The sequence below is a fragment of the Pelophylax lessonae genome, assembly GCF_965119305.1.
Source record: "Pelophylax lessonae genome assembly, chromosome: 13".
Lineage (NCBI taxonomy): Eukaryota > Metazoa > Chordata > Amphibia > Anura > Ranidae > Pelophylax > Pelophylax lessonae.
The window spans coordinates 166,608,858-166,627,971 of NC_138780.1; the positions used below are offsets into that span (position 1 = coordinate 166,608,858).

Here is a 19,114-nt window from a genome sequence, read left to right on the forward strand (position 1 = left end):
AGAAAGGTTATATACCTTGTGGACAGTCTCTTGTATCTTTCATGAGCTGTGTTCAGCTGCCTGATGGCGACTTGTAAGCTTGTGACATCACCAGAGGATTTAAGTCCTGACATGAGGGAGGAAACTCGTTCCCATAACTCTTCCAGGTTATCGCATAACTCGTCTTTTGTGGTTTGATAGTTTTCCCTGACCTTTAGTGTTGGTTTAAGTGAGCATCTTGGTCGCACGACTTGGTCTGCTGGAAGTTTGGGTTCTGCTTCCTGTTCTTCGTAGTGATCAGTATCAGGCTGCATTAGCTTAGTTTCATCACTGGGGAACTGTGCGATGTCCTTTTATGCCATTTTTATTTAGGGTGCGCTGTCTCTTTAACAATTCCACGTGCCTTAACAATTCTTCTGCTATGCGAGCAAAGACTTGTGGAACATGCACTGTAGCCAGATTTGCTGCATGTGGACCTGTTGCAAGGGAGATTCCTGAGTGTGGTACTGGACTCTGAGGGAATCTGTGGCCGGGGTGTGGACATCAAGGCAGTTTTTGACTTTTCTGTCCCCACATGAAGGCGAATGAAGGTATAACTGATAATAGCTGTGTGACTTCCTAACTTCGTATCCAAGCAGTGGGGCAGACCGGACCGGCAGATGCTCAGGTAAGATGGATCCAGACTTAGGAATGAGGATGAAATCAAACGTGGGTTTATTCAATCCAGATACAGCAGTATACAATACTGCTCTGTAGTAGTGGTATCAATACTTTCCTGTTGGTGTCTATCCTGAGGCTAACTGCTGGTCAAAAACTGATGCCTTCTCATATAGACCTTTTCTTTAGAGTTTTGGGAACATTTTCCTCATACCCTCCACGGCATTATGTGGAGTTAATTTGAGATAATACTCTCCCCTGCATGGATGCATGTATGTTGTGCGTATTACATGTAACCTGAGACAATACTCTCTGCTGCATGGATATACATATATTATTTATGCTCCATATATATATTTTTCTCAATTCGCTTACACCTTTTGATCGTACATGACCCCCTTTTGGGACATCCATGTGAAACCTTTCACTTATTGCTTGCCCCCTTTACATACATCGTTTTACACACACCCGTTGGTAGGGTTGTTTTTGGTAGTACAATTTATAATGACGATTAATATTTAGCAATAGAACAACTTTTGCGCACATATTCGAGTCATCTCTACCATATTAAACTTACAGGTTTATATCTGTTGTTTACTCTAATGCACGGATATAGAAACTTGGACCGCACAATACCTTAATGTGGGCGGTTTACTTTCTATTTCCATGCGTCAGTACATCCAAATGTGTTGTTGTAATCTTCCTTGTAAACAATCCTCTGGCTTCAGTAACATCAAAACACTCTCATTATTAACCCTATTTTTGTGCTTTAAATTGTGGATTGTATTCTATGTTCTGTCCCCACATGAAGGTGAATGAAGGTATAACTGATAATAGCTGTGTGACTTCCTACCTTCGTATCCAAGCAGTGGGGCAGACCGGACCTGCAGATGCTCAGGTAAGATGGATCCAGACTTAGGCATGAGGATTAAATCAAACGTGGGTTTATTTAATCCAGATACAGCAATATACGATGACACAATACTACTCTGTAGTAGTGGTATCAATACTGTCCTTTTGGTGTCTATCCTGAGGCTAACTGCTGGTCAAAAACTGATGCCTTCACAAGTCCAAAAATGTGGAGTTTCCAGTCACACAGCCATAATGAAGTGAAGATGGCTGCTGGATGTGATAAGACACACAGCCTGAAAAACCACGCCCATTATACAATAAACTTTACCAGGGCCGGAGTGGGACTCATTTTCAGCCCTGGAGTTTCATGCCTTAGACCGGCCCACTTTAGTTCACGACTGACTATATTAAAATAATGTAATTAAAACCTCAGAATATAAGTTTGCAATGGCGCACTGTTCTCTACAGCCTTGTAATTCATTCTATTTTTCAAAAAATATCATCATTTACAATTCAGTGCAAATACAGTAGCCTTCTCGCCATGGATTCCCCCAGATCCTCCCCCCCCCCCAGTATGTATGATGCATGCATATTCTTAGCCCCCAAGTGCATAACTTTACATTTATCAACATTAAACCTCATTTGCCACATCGTTTTTTATAAATGTACGAACATATCGGCCAATATCAGCAAAAGCCGATATTCAATGGCCAAAATATTGGTATTGGCAATAAAAAAACGATATCGGTCAATCACTAATTCATAGTGCTGCCAAAGCAGCCTATTCCATGTTTTAGCTTAGTATTAAAAATGAGATTAAACATTGCAGTGATATAAAGTGGGGAACTTTTGTAATCTGTTCTCCGGCTATAGCTCAAATAAAACCTTTACCCTGTACCAATTTCTAGAGAAATACACAGACATGCAACGATGTAGAATCCACAGATCACATTCAGTTTGGTGAAAGGTGACTGTTACATTCGGTCATGTATGGTCTATGTGCATTTGATCAAGGACCTCAAAAGCCCCTAAGCTGCGTCCATTAGAGGCTTTTTTCCAATTTTGCTTCAGTAAACTACCAAACCCTGTAACTGTGCTGCAGTCAGAAATTAATTTACTTCACCTTAATCTGAATTTATGTATTTCTAAGAATTATGCAAAAATCTAAGATTCCTGCAAGCTCCCACATGGAGCGCCTGCTTCTTGTTCCTGTACTGTGCAGTTGTCTCACGGACACCAAAATGAATGATGGCAACAAGAGGACCTTGCAACTCAGGGGCAATATCTCCTTATTCAAGGCCATCCTTCACTTCACCCTCCATAAAATGCTAGTTAAAACTGCAAAAAAAAAAAAATATCCCCTAAATACCTGTAGGGGGGGGGGGGGGGTTGATGAGCCTCCTCTAGAGGTAGCTAACCAAGGAGGACATCATCTCCTCCTATTGAGATCCTGGGGAATATTGAGTAATGCAAAGCTCATGAGAAGACAATCCTACGCTGTGGCAAGGGCAGTGATTTTTAGCAGGAAGAAGAGCAGAGCCAGAGAGAGGACAACATGAACAATCCTCTTACCTGCAGCGAGGAGGAGGTGGGTGGAGCTACTTTCTTGGCACGGAGGAGGAGGAATTTAAACCCTCTTCCGCTATGAATGCTGGGCTTCTGCCTGTGTGTGCCTGATGTCACTGGAATCACCAGTTCAGGAATCACACAGTGTGCGTTTCATTTTGGGACACTGCTTTGTCCTGGAATAAAACTGCCTTCACTGTCATGCTACACGACACCCCCTCAGATGTTGCGGACCCCCTGCACCCAGTGCCGAGACAAGGTCATTCAGTGCCCAGGGCAAACATGGCAAGCTATGCCCCCCCACCCCATAAGGCTAATAATGGTAGAAGGTTTGTTTCAGGCAGTAGGGAGGCGATACAACGGCTCCTTACCTCCTGTCAAATGCTCTCTGAAGAGCAATCTGCATGATGGTTACTTTTCAGAGACCAAAACACGTTTGAACAAGCCCTTAATTATTTATTTTTTACATATGTTTTACATTATTTATATTGTGTTGAGAATTTATATGTACAGTGTATATATATACTTTTTACATTTTTAACTGCCAACTGCCCTGTTGGGGGGCTTTGATGAAATATCAGGGCTCTAAACAGACCCCAGATGTTTCACTTTTGAGACACCATGTGGTTTGGTGCATGTGATAGCAGATGTGTGGGGTGCCATTACCAATAAATGGCACTGTCGCACGTCTACTAATGGATGATTTGTTTGTGTGTGTCAGGAAAGCCACAATCTTGTGACTGACATTCAAAGGTGTGAAGTTTGCCTTATAGTGGGGTCACACCGGTGCACTGCAGTTTGGTCACAGTGTGATTGTATGTGCGTTTTACCTGGATTTTAGGTGCACTTCTATTGAATTCCATTACACAGTGCGTTTTCTGAAACCGCATCAAAGATGCAACATGTAGGACTTTGATGTACTTTCATGAAAACACACTTTGTAATAGAAATTCAAATAGAAGTGCACCTAAAATCCAGGTAAAACGCACATACAATCATACTGTGACCAAACCGCAGCACACAGGTTATTAGGGATAGGTATAGGTATGGGGGGGGGATAGGGATAGGGGGGATAGGGATAGGGGGGGAATAGGTATAGGGGGGATAGATATAGGTGGGGGGGTAGGTATGGGGGGGATAGGGATAGGGGGGATAGGTATAGGGGGGATAGGGATGGGGGGGGCAGGTCTGGCTAATAAGAATATGTGTTAATGAAGAACAGAGTGAAGGGCTGTAAAGAAAGTGCTAATGCTGCATTTTAGGACAGGACAGGGTCAGCTAAATGGCTGCTTGGATAGCACAGAGCTGGGACCAGAGGCTTCAGGACATACAGTGCAGATTTATGGAGTGGACAGTTGAAAGAAGAAGGTGAAGGGTTAATGTGAACAGGAGAGAGGAGCAGAAGACTCGGTGCTGACTTACTATTGTTCAGGGAAGGTAAAGAGACAACATGCTGCAGACAAAGCGAAAGTGACCAACAAGGAAGACTCAAGTGACCTGGCCGGGAACGGGGAAGTAGAAGAAGCTGAAAGGGAGGAGGGGAGCTTGTAAAGAGTAGAGTGATAAACAGCTGAAGGAGAGATAAGGCAGGGGTGAAGTGAATGGAATGAACAAGTCCGAGAATCATACATTGTTGTACAGTGACAGGAGGGAGAAGGATATTCACCCCTGTCAGGCAGGAGAAGGCAAAAGCTCCCAGTGCGCCCCCTCCCCCCTCATCACAGATATGGACATGTCCAGGGCAGATGATACTTGTAACTTTCGGCATTACACCGGCCCTGCCTGCACCCCAAATGGACCAGCCCATCTGGAATTCTCCAGATGCTTCCGATTAGCCAATCCGGGCCTGAACTTTACTAATAAGAACAAAGGCGTGCGGCATGCAAATTCTGGCCAGCAGATGGCAGCAGTACAACAATGCATAGAAACAACATGGAGAAAGAAAGATAGATAATGCAATGTACAAAATAGCTATGAGGAGAACAGCACACTCCCCGTCTGAAATTCCCTTTGGAGATTTCACTATGACGAATGTCCAAAAAATATGATACAACCAGCAAAAAAGAACACGTTAAAATGCAGTAAACATAACAGTAGTCGGGTTCCCTGACTCATAGTGGAGTAGATCATGAAGTTCAAGTTCAGTCCTTTTCATCCTTCAGGAACGTTCTCGATGGGTAATATTAAAATGAGTTTGTTAATTGGCCTTGCAAACATTTTAAGCTTGCCCTTCCTGAAGATCTTCAACTCCACCTTTCGGACCTTGCCATCCTTGCTAGGGAAAACCTTTGTGATTAGTCCCATAGGTCAGGCAATCCTTTCGGTTTGTTGCTCCTTCATCAATACGAGGTCTCCTTCTTTCAAGTTTGGTTTTGATGTTGCTATTTTCTCCTTCCTTGAAGAATATTGAGGTACTCTTTTAGCCATCCGTTCCAGAAGTAATCTGCGAGGTGTTGTACACGTTTCCAGTGTTTTTGGTAAATATTCCCATGAGTAAATTCTCCACTAGGCATTAGCATATTGTCTGTTTTTTGGGTAAGCAGAATAGCCGGAGACAGTATGGCTGGTGTTTCAGGATCCATAGACACTGGCACAAGGGGTCTTGAATTGATAATAGCTGAAACTTCAGCAAGAAGAGTGACAAGAGTCTTGTGTGTAAGTCTTGAAGAATTTACATCCATCAACATAGAATTTAAGATGTTGCGTGAGATACCGATCATTCTCTCCCAGGAACCCCCCATATGGGAACTATGAGGAGGATTAAAAATCCAGGTGCAACCTTTCTCCGCCAACTGATCTTGAATAGGTTTAGTGTCGATGTTCAGTTCTCTACAGGCCCCAATGAAGTTACTTCCTTGGTCTGACCTCAACTGTTTCACTGGTCCTCTGATTGCGAAGAACCGTCTTAAGGCATTAATGAGGCTGGATGTGTCCATAGATTCTATCACCTCTATGTGAACCTCTATGTGAATGGCTCGCACACTCATGCAAGTAAATAGCACAGCCCAACGTTTACTGTTTGCATAACCGCCACGGGTTCTATGTGTGGAAACCATCCATGGTCCAAAGACGTCCAGGCCAGTGTAGGTGAAGGGCGGTTCTGTACATAGTCTATCCGCAGGCAAGCCGGCCATTTGTTGGTGTAGCTGTTTTCCTCTTGCTTTACGAAAATGCACACAGTCATGCAGTAGTTGGGCTACACGTTTCTTCATACCTATAATCCAAAGACCTGCAGACCTTAACTTGCCCTCAGTGATTTGTCTGCCCTGGTGTTCAGCCTTTTTGTGGTAGTGTCGGATCAGCAACGTGGTGATATCTAGAGATAAAGTAGGGTTTTCTAGGCTGATTGGGAGAAGGAAGACCAGAGAACCAATACATTAAAATAGAATTAATTTATTAAATGTATTTAAAACAAAATTAGTATACACACAGGGATGTATAAAGGCACATAGAAAACATCCCTTATATGCAAGACATATATTAAAAACCACAGTACAGAAATATTTCCCTATTGTGGGAGCAATACATGCTTCAAGCTGATGTTAGTGCAAGAAGTCTTAGATGATATTCGGTTTGTGGGTCCTGATGAGCCAACACGATTCGCGTCAGGCTTCGTCAGGGCCAGAGAGACCGAGCAATACCGATATTTCTGCAGTTTACAATAGTAACAAAAGAAGAACGACATTAATGATACACAATCACAAAATATTGAATTTGTCATTAATACCAATACACTGTGGAGCACATATTACAGATAGAGCCCATGTGGATGTACCTAGAATACTGACCTTGCTGTAAACGAAGATTAGATGACAGGTAGGGAAAATCACAATCCCCAAAGTTAGATAATGGTTATAAGTGTCAAATTTTGTCTATGTTACTCTAATATGTAGGTAGTAGAGAACCCCCATATATCAGTGGCAATTATTCCATCTTGTCCGTAGTGAAAGTTTATTTCCTCTTCCTGGTTCATAGATCCAGGGGAAACAAGATAACCAGGCTATAAAACATGAATATATTTGTCAACCCCATGTTAGTGGAAAAAGGGAGTGTTCATATTCAAAAGATATTGAAATATATATCAGGGACGAAATATTTTTTATTATTTCATATAAATACACTTTTACCTACCTCATGTGCTATAATTCATTTAACTCCCCTAAGGACCCACTTGTCTGACTCAACCATAGAGTTCACCTTGATAGGGAATGGGGAATATACCACACGATGCCAGGTAATGTGCTATAGAGGAATTTCAGAAAAGGACTGATTATATACTGAACAGGAAAGAAGGATATAGTAAAGGAAAACATAGATAGAGGTGGGCGGGAGGGGGAGGAGGAAAGAGGAGGAAGGGCAGGGAAAAAGAGGGGTGTGAAAGAGGGGGGGGGGAGGGGGGGAGGGAAGGAGAGACAAAGGAAAAAGAGAAAGAAGAAAGGAAAAGTATAGTGGAAAAAAGAAAGAAAATGGGATGAAGTAGGGAGGGGAGGAAAGAGGGAAAGGGAAGAGAGCATAGACAAAAGTTACAGAAATGCAAACTTGATGGTGATGTAAATGGTAGTATTAGACACTCCATATGAAGGGACACATACCTTCCGAACAATCCACTGTGAATATATGGAGGCAGGCCTGTGAATGGTTTAGGCTGTACACCATTTAAAAGTCATGATGCCCATTCATGACCCTCTAACTAGCCTATAAAAGCAGAAAGTATGTCCTTAGAATGGGATTCAGCTAATATAGGGTCGATATCAATGTCTCACAGAAATGCATATTCCATACCTCAGTAACAATGATTTTCCGCATGTGCCTGCCCCAAGGGATGTTGCCCCAAAGGAGGTTTAAATATAGTTAATTTGGCACCAAACAATCAAACACGCCGCTCATCTAGCGGCATTACTTCCAGGAGCGGCGTGTACAGCGGAACCCGTCAATATGTCACCTCTCCTTACCGGAAGTGACGCGGCTATGCGTTCCAGTACAGGAAACCGGAAGGACCCTACCAGTTCCGGCCGTGGAAAGCCTACAGCGCCACTCCGCTGGGCGGCGCGTACTTCACTTGTGGGAGACAGTTCCATTTATGTCTGTATTGCAGGAACAGAGCGTTTTATATTGCAAAGGGCATCATTATTAAAAGGAAAACCTATTAGCCTCCCCTATATCTATATCAATCCATCATGTCAGATCGAGAAAGAGGACCATAAACCCTCATTCTTCAACTATTCGACATATTTGAGTACAATAGTTTTCAAGTCCATAAAATATTACTGCAGGGATCTGTGTCAGTATAAAATGGAAAGAAATCTTATTAAACAGCAAGGTCAGCACCCAACATCCACAGTTGGCTCCTATGTGCCCAGAGCATATATGTGCATATATTATATTTCTTTATTTATAAATACAATTCCATTATCTCATTACATCAAATTGTCTGTGTATAGTATTAAACACCTAAAACAAAAGAAAATATATATACAAAACATGCATATCATGAAATACGACTATCTAGATAGATATTTTTAGAATGACTGGGTCTGTGAAGGATTTATAGAAATGGTTTGAAAGGAAGCATGTCGTTTAACCCCGGTGGGTACCGTAGCTCTGAGGTCGTAGATCCATCTGGATTCACGAGCCAATACTTTCTTGTCTATATTGCCACCTCTCCCGTCGTCTGGAATAACATCCAGAACCGTGAAATGGATCAGAGATTGGTCAAATTTATGTTTGAGGCCTACATGGCCTCCGATCGGAGTGTTGATCTGGCCATTGTTGATGTAAGAAACGTGGTCACGGGTTCTATGTGTGGAAACCATCCATGGTCCAAAGACGTCCAGGCCAGTGTAGGTGAAGGGCGGTTCTGTACATAGTCTATCCGCAGGCAAGCCGGCCATTTGTTGGTGTAGCTGTTTTCCTCTTGCTTTACGAAAATGCACACAGTCATGCAGTAGTTGGGCTACACGTTTCTTCATACCTATAATCCAAAGACCTGCAGACCTTAACTTGCCCTCAGTGATTTGTCTGCCCTGGTGTTCAGCCTTTTTGTGGTAGTGTCGGATCAGCAACGTGGTGATATCTAGAGATAAAGTAGGGTTTTCTAGGCTGATTGGGAGAAGGAAGACCAGAGAACCAATACATTAAAATAGAATTCATTTATTAAATGTATTTAAAACAAAATTAGTATACACACAGGGATGTATAAAGGCACATATAAAACATCCCTTATATGCAAGACATATATAAAAACCACAGTACAGAAATATTTCCCTATTGTGGGAGCAATACATGCTTCAAGCTGATGTTAGTGCAAGAAGTCTTAGATGATATTCGGTTTGTGGGTCCTGATGAGCCAACGCGATTCGCGTCAGGCTTCGTCAGGGCCAGAGAGACCGAGCAATACCGATATTTCTGCAGTTTACAATATTAACAAAAGAAGAACGACATTAATGATACACAATCACAAAATATTGAATTTGTCATTAATACCAATACACTGTGGAGCACATATTACAGATAGAGCCCATGTGGATGTACCTAGAATACTGACCTTGCTGTAAACGAAGATTAGATGACAGGTAGGGAAAATCACAATCCCCAAAGTTAGATAATGGTTATAAGTGTCGAATTTTGTCTATGTTACTCTCCTATGTAGGTAGTAGAGAACCCCCATATATCAGTGGCAATTATTCCATCTTGTCCGTAGTGAAAGTTTATTTCCTCTTCCTGGTTCATAGATCCAGGGGAAACAAGATAACCAGGCTATAAAACATGAATATATTTGTCAACCCCATGTTAGTGGAAAAAGGGAGTGTTCATATTCAAAAGATATTGAAATATATATAAGGGACGAAATATTTTTTATTATTTCATATAAATACACTTTTACCTACCTCATGTGCTATAATTCATTTAACTCCCCTAAGGACCCACTTGTCTGACTCAACCATAGAGTTCACCTTGATAGGGAATGGGGAATATACCACACGATGCCAGGTAATGTGCTATAGAGGAATTTCAGAAAAGGACTGATTATATACTGAACAGGAAAGAAGGATATAGTAAAGGAAAACATAGATAGAGGTGGGCGGGAGGGGGAGGAGGAAAGAGGAGGAAGGGCAGGGAAAAAGAGGGGTGTGAAAGAGGGGGGGGGAAGGGGGGGAGGGAAGGAGAGACAAAGGGAAAAGAGAAAGAAGAAAGGAAAAGTATAGTGGAAAAAAGAAAGAAAATGGGATGAAGTAGGGAGGGGAGGAAAGAGGGAAAGGGAAGAGAGCATAGACAAAAGTTACAGAAATGCAAACTTGATGGTGATGTAAATGGTAGTATTAGACACTCCATATGAAGGGACACATACCTTCCGAACAATCCACTGTGAATATATGGAGGCAGGCCTGTGAATGGTTTAGGCTGTACACCATTTAAAAGTCATGATGCCCATTCATGACCCTCTAACTAGCCTATAAAAGCAGAAAGTATGTCCTTAGAATGGGATTCAGCTAATATAGGGTCGATATCAATGTCTCACAGAAATGCATATTCCATACCTCAGTAACAATGATTTTCCGCATGTGCCTGCCCCAAGGGATGTTGCCCCAAAGGAAGTTTAAATATAGTTCATTTGGCACCAAACAATCAAACACGCCGCTCATCTAGCGGCATTACTTCCGGGAGCGGCGTGTTTAGCCTCCCCTATATCTATATCAATCCATCATGTCAGATCGAGAAAGACGACCATAAACCCTCATTCTTCAACTATTCGACATATTTGAGTACAATAGTTTTCAAGTGCATAAAATATTACTGCAGGGATCTGTGTCAGTATAAAATGGAAAGAAATCTTATTAAACAGAAAGGTCAGCACCCAACATCCACAATTGGCTCCTATGTGCCCACAGCATATATGTGCATATATTATATTTCTTTATTTATAAATACAATTCCATTATCTCATTACATCAAATTGTCTGTGTATAGTATTAAACACCTAAAACAAAAGAAAATATATATACAAAACATGCATATCATGAAATACGACTATCTAGATAGATATTTTTAGAATGACTGGGTCTGTGAAGGATTTATAGAAATGGTTTGAAACTAAGCATGTCGTTTAACCCCGGGGGTACCGTAGCTCTGAGGTCGTAGATCCATCTGGATTCACGAGCCAATACTTTCTTGTCTATATTCAAACCTCTCCCGTCGTCTGGAATAACATCCAGAACCGTGAAACGGATCAGAGATTGGTCAAATTTATGTTTGAGGCCTACATGGCCTCCGATCGGAGTGTTGATCTGGCCATTGTTGATGTAAGAAACATGGTCAGAGATACGTTTCCACAGTGGTCTAATAGTCTTGCCCACGTAGAATGCTCCACATGGGCAAAACATAATATAGACCACTGCTTTGGTTTGGCATGTAATGTACTGATTGATATATCTCCTTCGTCCATTTGGTAATTTGAAGGAATCTCCTTCTAGAATAAATGAGCAAAAATCACATTCTCCACATCTATATATTTTATGTGTACGGTCAGTATCTTTGGTCTACTATAGTGGCTTGAGACTATACTATCCTTGATGGATTTTGATCTCCTGAATGTTATATTTGGGCGGGTATCCAAATATTTTGATAATATTGAGTCATTTATCAAAATATCCCAATTGTTAGTAAGAACATTACGTATTTCTTTGTGCTGTTTACAATAAGTGGTGATAAATCTTACCTTATTATCATTATTTTTCTCCCTTTTTACAAATAGAAGATTATGGCGATTTCTTTCATTAGCTTTGTTAAATGATCGACGTAATATTGTTTTTGAGTATCCTCTTTTCAAAAGGCGCGATCTGAGTTTATCAGATTCCGCCTTGAAGTCTGAGTCCTCGGAACAATTCCGTTTTAGTCTGAGATACTGTGAATATGGGATACCATTGATCAATGTTTTAGGGTATGCACTGGTGGAATGTAGAATCGTGTTTCCCGCCGTGGGTTTTCTATATAGTGTAGACCCAATTTGGCCATTTTCTTTAAAGAAAAGGGTGGTATCCAGAAAGTCAATTCTCTGTTCGCTCCAACTCATAGTGAACTTAAGGTTCAGATTGTTTTTATGTAGTTCTTGAAAGAAAGTTTCAAACAATCAGATACCTCCATCCCAGATGACGAGGACATCGTCTATGTACCTGAGCCACAGAACTATGTGGCTCAGGTACATAGCGAGGGACTCGTCACTGGACAGGGCTTGCTCCCACCCCCCCAGGTGCAGATTGGCATATGCCGGGGCACAACAAGTGCCCATGGCCACGCCCTACACCTGGATGAGGTGGGAGCCATCAAAAGTGAATATATTGTTGTAGAGTATATGTGACAATCCATCTAGGATAAATTGGTTGTATGTCTCAAAAAGTGGACCTCAGAGCTACGGTACCCCCGGGGTTAAACGACATGCTTAGCTTCAAACCATTTCTATAAATCCTTCACAGACCCAGTCATTCTAAAAATATCTATCTAGATAGTCGTATTTCATGATATGCATGTTTTGTATAAATATTTTCTTTTGTTTTAGGTGTTTAATACTATACACAGACAATTTGATGTAATGAGATAATGGAATTGTATTTATAAGTAAAGAAAAATAATATATGCACACATATGCTGTGGGCACATAGGAGCCAGTTGTGGATGTTGGGTGCTGGCCTTTCTGTTTAATAAGATTTCTTTCCATTTTATACTGACATCCCTGCAGTAATATTTTATGGACTTGAAAACTATTGTACTTAAATATGTCGAATAGTTGAAGAATGAGGGTTTATGGTCCTCTTTCTCGATCTGACATGATGGATTGATATAGATATAGGGGAGGCTAATAGGTTTTCCTTTTAATAATGATGCCCTTTGCTATATAAAACGCTCTGGTCCTGCACTACAGACATAAATGGAACTGTCTCCCACAAGTGAAGTACACGCCACCCGGCGGAGTGGCGCTGTGGGCTTTCCACGGCCGGAACTGGTAGGGTCCTTCCGGTTTCCTGTACTGGAACGCATAGCCGCGTCACTTCCGGTAAGGAGAGGTGACGTATTGATGGGTTCCGCTGTACGCGCCGCTCCCAAAAGTAATGCCGCTAGATGAGCGGCATGTTTGATTGTTTGGTGCCAAATGAACTATATTTAAACCTCCTTTGGGGCAACATCCCTTGGGGCAGGCACATGCGGAAAATCATTGTTACTGAGGTATGGAATATGCATTTCTGTGAGACATTGATATCGACCCTATATTAGCTGAATCCCATTCTAAGTACATACTTTCTACTTTTATAGGCTAGTTAGAGGGTCATGAATGGGCATCATGACTTTTGAATGGTGTACAGCCTAAACCATTCACAGGCCTGCCTCCATATATTCAAAGTGGATTGTTCGGAAGGTATGTGTCCCTTCATATGGAGTGTCTAATACTAGCATTTACATCACCAGTTTGCATTTCTGTAACTTTTGTCTATGCTCTCTTCCCTTTCCCTCCTTCCTCCCCTCCCTACTTTGGTCCAACATCCCATTTTCTTTCTTTTTTCCTCTATACTTTTCCTTTCTTCTTTCTCTTTTTCCTTTGTCTCTCCTTCCCTCCTCTCCCCCCTTTCCCCTCCTCCCCCTTCCTTCCCACCCCTCTTCATCTTTCCCCCCTTTTTTTCCCCTGCCCCTCCTCCTCTTTCCCCCTCCCCCCCTCTATCTATGTTTTCCTTTACTATATCCTTCTTTCCTGTTCAGTATATAATCAGTCCTTTTCTGAAATTCCTCTATAGCACATTACCTGGCATTGTGTGGTATATTCCCCATTCTCTATTAAGGTGGACTCTATGGTTGAGTTGGACAAGTGGGTCCTTAGGGGAGCTAAATGAATTATAGCACATGAGGTGGGTAAAAGTGTATATATACAAAATAATAAAAAACCTTTCGTACCTGATATATATTTCAATATCTTTTGAATATGAACACTCCCTTTTTCCACTAACATGGGGTTGACAAATATATTAATGTTTTATAGCCTGGTTATCTTGTTTCCCCTGGATCTATGAACCAGAAAGAGGAAATAAACTTTCACTAAGGACAAGATGGAATAATTGCCACTGATATATGGGGGTTCTCTACTACCTACATAGGAGAGTAACATAGACAAAATTCGACACTCATAACCATTATCTAACTACCTGTCATCTAATCTTCGTTTACAGCAAGGTCAGTATTCTAGGTACATCCAAATGGGCTCTATCTGTAATATGTGCTCCACAGTGTATTGGTATTAATGACAAATTCAATATTTTGTGATTGTGTATCATTAATGTCGTTCTTCTTTTGTTACTATTGTACACTGCAGAAATATCGGTATTGCTCGGTCTCTCTGGCCCTGACGAAGCCTGATGCGAAACACGTTGGCTCATTGAGACCCACAAACCGAATATCATCTAAGACTTCTTGCACTAACATCAGCTTGAAGCATGTATTGCTCCCATAATAGGGAAATATTTCTGTGCTGTGGTTTTTAATATATGTCTTGCATACAAGGGATGTTTTATATGTGCCTTTATACATCCCTGTGTGTATACTAATTTTGTTTTAAATACATTTAATAAATTAATTCTATTTTAATGTATTGGTTCTCTGGTCTTCCTTCTCCCAATCAGCCTAGAAACCCCTACTTTATCTCTAGATAGTTGTGGTTATATATTATTCGGGCATGGGCCTATCTTCACGGTAATCTCTTTGAACATGGTGATATGATGTTTGCTGGGAATAATGACAGGATTTTGTTCAGCATTATAGGTGGGCTTGATTCAAATGACCACGAACTCTGAGCAGGCCAAAACTGTCCATATTTGGATTTAAGTTAGCAAGAGAACTTTTTATAGAAATCTGCTGTCTATGGTTCAAGCACTTCCATTCTACATTAAATTCGCCCTGCTGGACATGACGTATTATGAGAGACTCGCTATGAGAAATGTCCTCAGAGAAGGGTTTATGGCAGACATGCCAACCATGACAATCTTTATCTTCCTGAGTATTGTGATAACATCTAGAGATGTGCACTAACCTTGCAATGGTTCTGACGAGTCTCATCCAACTGGAGAAATGTTCAAAGTGATGACAGTCAAGGCTGGAGGTCTTTCTTGTTTCAGTGACTAATGCACTAACTTCAGCGCGGATTTCTGGATCATTATCCATATCCTGGATGCTGAAAACTTCCTGTACACATTCGTTTGCCCGTCCTACCAGAAACTCTGGACCTGTAGGCCAAGTAGAGTTAGTAAAAGAACCTATAGACATAGGCCTGGTGGTGTGATCTGCTGGATTGGTACGGAATATATTATCCATAAAGGCGACAATGTGTTCTCTCGTCTCAAGCTTGCTGTTCATGGTACGCTGAAGTGAGTTAAATCTGGATAGCGCTTGCTCCCGATTGTCCGGGATCCTTATCCTGGTGGTTCGGAAGGGTAATGGAGAAACCCAGTGATCGGTTTCATCTTTAAAGAACTCACTGTCCATTATCTTGATGAACTCTCTGTCCTCTACTGATAAGGCTACTTTATCGTCATCCTTGGTTGTGTGAAAGACTGATCTCCCCAAGTTGTCAGCAAAGAGGGGAGAAATTATGTCAGGTGGTTGTATGAGGTCTGGAGACTTCTCCTTCACTTCATAGTGATGAGGACATGGCTTAATGCAAGTTGTGCGTCCATCTGCGCACACGTACGTTTTGAAGGTGTCAATTCTTGGTTGATCCAAGCATACATTTCCTATGACTACCCATCCCAAGTCCAGCCTCTGGGCATATGGCACGTAGTCAGGACCATTACATTGTTGACGCACCTTGTGCACCCTTAGATTGTCTCTGTCAAGCAGGAGTAAAATCTCTGCATTGTTGTCCATAGGTGGGATAACGTTGGCTAGGTGCCTTAGGTGCGGTTGGTGAAATGCAACTTCTGGGTTGGAATTTCATCCCTATGGTTGGGTATTTGATCGCATTCAATCAGCGTTGGTAGGGGTATTTCTGTATTCCCACTGATGGGAGAAGCAATGAATCCTTGCGCTCTCCTGCCGCTAGTTTCTATGCGGCCTGAGCAGGTGTTTAAGATGTAGGGTTCTGATGGTCCCTTTATCCCAAAGGCTTCAAAGAACTTAGGTCCTGCTAGAGACCTGTTGCTTTGGTCATCGATGATGGCATACATTTTTACTGCCTTTTCTGGTAGTCCCTCTGGATAGACCTTGACTAGGCATATTCGGGCACAACATTTCTCACTCCGGCCCTCGCCACATACTTCCAAACATGAGCAGGGAAACAGCGGTGGCTGTGTTAGCGTGGTTCTGGGGTTCCCCGCCATGACTTGGAGCAGGATTGGTGGTGACGGCAGCTGTGAGTCTCTGGGGAGTGGAACAGGGTGCATAGCTGAGGCATGTCTTTCACTATGACACTCCTCACAGTTGATGATGGATTTACAGTCCTTAGCCATGTGCTCCAATGAAGCGCAGCATCTGAAACATACCCCAAGCTCGCTGAGGACTTTCTTGCGCTCCTTTATGGTTTTGGATCTAAACCCCCTGCATTTGTTCAGTGAGTGTGGTTTTTTTATGAATGGGACATTCACGATTGAAGGACTTGTCTCCTGATGAGGTATTGTACTGTTTACCCGTGGGTGCTGCAGAAGACGGTAGGTTAGTCTTTCTAACACTCACACTGCTCTTAAAGTCTCTGTGTTTATGCATGACACTTTCATACCTTGATGATGGTGTCGCTGAAGCTGTAGTGTTGAACTCCAGGAAATTGAGGCTGGGGTCATTCCTCATCTGGGACTGTTCATCAATGAATCTGCAGAAATGAATAAATGGGGGAAAGGTGACGTCATGCACCCTTTTGTACCTTGAGACTGATGCCGCCCACTTTTCTTGCAGACTGTATGGTAGCTTCACGACAATTGGGTTCACTCCATGGGCTGTATCCAGGTAGCACAGCCCGATCAGACGAGGGTCTCTTTTGGCAAGCTCTAGTTCCATGAGCAGGTCACTCAAATCCTGAAGCTTATGGACATCCTTAAGATTGATCTTTAGGATGTTCTGCAGTCTCTTGAATAGGGCTTTCTCTATCGCTTCTGCACTGCCAAAGGTACGTTCGAGTCTCTGCCAGGCGGCAGCGAGACCTGCTTCTGCTTGTCCCACATAGACAGTTCTGAGGCTCTAGATACGATTTGTGGAACCTGGGCCCAGCCATTTGATTAGGAGGTTGAGCTCCTGTTCTGCGGTTAGGTTGAGGTTGGCAATGGCGGCCTTGAAGGTTGCCTTCTAAGCTCTGTAGCTCTCTGCACGGTCATCACATTTTGAGAGACTTGTATTAATTAGCTCTCTGCTCACCATAACCCTGGCAAACTCAGACATATCTGATTTCTCACTGCTTGTTGCCACGACAACTTGTGATGCCGCCGGGGCGTGTAGGCTGCACGGCGTGAAAGGGTGAGATGCTTCCGGGTAGAATGATGTTGCTGCAGGGTTGAGCTGTCATCTAGCCTCGGTAGATTGTGATGACTGCTGCTTGAGCTGTGGGGGTAGGCCAGGAAACACCTGATAGCCTTTTTGCTGTAATAACTGTCCTTGAGATGGCACATCTTGGTGAATGCCATCGGGTTGCTCAGGTGCTGTGAGTGGCACTGGCACTGAAGATGGAGTCGACTTGGAGGTTTCTGTGTTGTCGGCTTGGATTGTACTGCATACTGGGGGTGGTGCAGATAACTGTTCCAGTACATAGTCGCTGGTGCGATCAGCTGGATCTTCTATCTCCTGTGGTGGCGAGCAGACTGGACCAAGATCTTGGCTCAATGCTTACTCAAGTAGTCTTACTTTAGCTAATGCAATTTCCTCTTCCTCTCTGATTCAAGAATCTTTATTCGAGCCTCTGCTTCAGCCCTCTTGGCCTCTGCATCTGCTCTTTCAAGAGCTTCTTTTTCAGTGAAGAAACGTCTGGCTTTGGATTGCTCTGCATTTATGCAGGCCTCTAGTAATCTGTCGCTTAGGGCTGAGCTTCTTGAGCACAATGATCTGTTTGACCAAGAGGAATGTTTAGATGAATTTGATCTGTGTGATCTAGTTTCTTGCAAATGGGAGATACGGCGTTCCGCTTTATCTTTAGCACGCCGCACCATGGTGTCTCTTTATCTGTCTATTGATTCTGCCTTGCTCAGTTCTGAAAGGGCTTCATCATTATTAGCATCTTTTAGAAAGGTTATATACCTTGTGGACAGTCTCTTGTATCTTTCATGAGCTGTGTTCAGCTGCCTGATGGCGACTTGTAAGCTTGTGACATCACCAGAGGATTTAAGTCCTGACATGAGGGAGGAAACTCGTTCCCATAACTCTTCCAGGTTATCGCATAACTCGTCTTTTGTGGTTTGATAGTTTTCCCTGACCTTTAGTGTTGGTTTAAGTGAGCATCTTGGTCGCACGACTTGGTCTGCTGGAAGTTTGGGTTCTGCTTCCTGTTCTTCGTAGTGATCAGTATCAGGCTGCATTAGCTTAGTTTCATCACTGGGGAACTGTGCGATGTCCTTTTATGCCATTTTTATTTAGGGTGCGCTGTCTCTTTAAGAAAATATACTTTTGAATTGGGGGCTGAAAATTGCAGTGCGACTGTGCTGGGGCACCCTGGCAAGGTCCCTCAGGTGTTTTGAGTGATTTGCGGGGTTAGGTTGGAGAGGGACCCCACGTGCCTTAACAATTCTTCTGCTATGCGAGCAAAGACTTGTGGAACATGCACTGTAGCCAGATTTGCTGCATGTGGACCTGTTGCAAGGGAGATTCCTGAGTGTGGTACTGGACTCTGAGGGAATCTGTGGCGGGGGTGTGGACATCAAGGCAGTTTTTGACTTTTCTGTCCCCACATGAAGGCGAATGAAGGTATAACTGATAATAGCTGTGTGACTTCCTAACTTCGTATCCAAGCAGTGGGGCAGACCGGACCGGCAGATGCTCAGGTAAGATGGATCCAGACTTAGGAATGAGGATGAAATCAAACGTGGGTTTATTCAATCCAGATACAGCAGTA

The 19,114-nt window shown here is 42.6% G+C and overlaps 1 pseudogene across 1 annotated transcript; it reads right to left on the reverse strand.

Moving 5' to 3' along the window:
* Window positions 1-16,614: 16,614 nt before the first annotated feature.
* LOC309569223 lies at window positions 16,615-17,681 on the reverse strand (annotated as a pseudogene). Its single transcript has one exon. The product of its transcript is annotated as an uncharacterized misc_RNA (transcript).
* Window positions 17,682-19,114: the final 1,433 nt, after the last annotated feature.